Genomic DNA, 374 nt, shown 5'->3' on the forward strand with positions numbered 1-374 from the left:
GTCACCGGACATAAAGTACAAATTACGTCCACCCCCCTTCCCCCCTCCCCCCACTCCTCCATGAGGTGGGACGGGAGTAGTAAAAAGCGGCAAAGGAAACGATTGTAGTTAATGGACAGCTATCTCACAATCCACCAATCAGCGAGCGAATTGGACCGTGGAGACCAGTTAAGAAAACACACTTGTGAACTATAATAAAACGCAAAAAAAAAGAGAAAACGTTAGAAAGGAGGAAATGGAAAATGATGGGATGAAGAAAAAGAAGAGAAAAAAAAACGCATTATGGACGTGGTACAGTTTTTTTTTTTTATTTTCTGTCGTGGTTTCCGTTGAAAGTTTGACGTCGATCCTGGTTGAACGGAGATTATTTGCAG

The 374-nt window shown here is 42.2% G+C and overlaps 1 protein-coding gene across 1 annotated transcript in view; it reads right to left on the bottom strand.

Annotated features, from left to right (window-relative positions):
* The window catches only part of LOC119588353, a gene marked incomplete in the record, with an annotated part of 20,904 nt that overhangs the window by 4,312 nt on the left and 16,218 nt on the right, over positions 1-374 (bottom strand).

Source organism: Penaeus monodon, chromosome 23 (assembly GCF_015228065.2).
Source record: "Penaeus monodon isolate SGIC_2016 chromosome 23, NSTDA_Pmon_1, whole genome shotgun sequence".
NCBI lineage: Eukaryota > Metazoa > Arthropoda > Malacostraca > Decapoda > Penaeidae > Penaeus > Penaeus monodon.